At 39.3% G+C, this 1,191-nt stretch overlaps 1 protein-coding gene across 1 annotated transcript in view; it reads right to left on the reverse strand.

Annotated features, from left to right (window-relative positions):
• Positions 1 to 1,191, reverse strand: part of rtbdn (retbindin) — a 20,503-nt gene that overhangs the window by 3,543 nt on the left and 15,769 nt on the right. The gene's annotated exons all lie outside the window — the stretch shown is intronic.

Raw genomic sequence — 1,191 nt, forward strand, 5'->3', positions numbered from 1 at the left:
TTTCTGCTTTTCTAACTCAAACATTAGGTATAATTTCCTATAAATGAGGTTTATTGACCATCAATTCCAAAAATAACTAAAGTTAATAAGTAGTGTTACAGAGTGTTAAAAGTAATAAAAAATGACAAACATTGAAAAAAAGTGTCAAAAGTGTAGAAAAATGGGACAAAAACATAAGAAAAAGTTTGAAAAAGTTGATAAAAAGCATTGACAACACAAGGGTTAAAGAAAAACAAGCAATTACTATTAAATATTTAAAGGCAAAATCCTCAATTCTGCAAGGTCTCTCTCACATTAATTATACATAAATTGATAATATCCCATAATGGCTCAGTGAACCACATCACTGACGTTATGATGTGAAGTGTGTGAAGTCGGGCACTAGGGAACGTGAACTCCTTCAGTATTAGTGCTTGTGCATAAATCAAACACGTCATCATTAACCAGTGGACTTTTCATGCCAGTATTGTGTACATGATGTACTACCCGGCTTTTTCTCAGTTAATATTCTGTGCATTAGCCCATTGTTGAATGCAGATGTTGCTCTAACGAAGCCGTACCGTGTGGCCTGCACGTCTTTAAAGTGCAGATGGTCCTCCAAACCACATAGGCCACATAGACCCTATACACCATGTAGGCTCTTTAATCCTCCCACAGGAGCGTTGTCCGTCCTCATCTCTAAACCAGAGACTGCAACATTCCTGTTTTTAAATACACTGTGTAGGTCGCAGTTTCAAACACAACGTTAACGGACTGAAACGGTCCTAAAGTTTGGTCAGGTTTAGGAACCAAAAACTAAGAAAAACATTGTAGGTTGGGTTAAAATCAGACGTTAGTTCCCTCGTAATACGCACGTGATTCTCAAAGTCACATTCGTGAAGTTTTTTAAATTGTTGTTTTTAAAGTTAAAAATCACGCAGACGCAGTGTTGTAGTCGAGACCATTCAACGAGACCAAGTCATCACCAAGACCAGTATCTTCACTGAGTTTAGACTGAGTCAGGACCGAGACTTTGAGGGGTTGAGACCATATCAAGACCAAGACTTTGAGGGGTTGAGACTGAGTCAAGACGAGTCCTTGATGGGTTGAGACCATGTCAAAACCAAGACTTTGAGGGGTTGAGGCCGAGTCAAGATCGAGACTTGGAGGGGTTTAGACCAAGTCAAGACCAAGACCTTGATGGGTTGAGAC

The sequence above is a fragment of the Etheostoma cragini genome, chromosome 15 (genome assembly GCF_013103735.1).
Source record: "Etheostoma cragini isolate CJK2018 chromosome 15, CSU_Ecrag_1.0, whole genome shotgun sequence".
NCBI classification, from domain to species: domain Eukaryota; kingdom Metazoa; phylum Chordata; class Actinopteri; order Perciformes; family Percidae; genus Etheostoma; species Etheostoma cragini.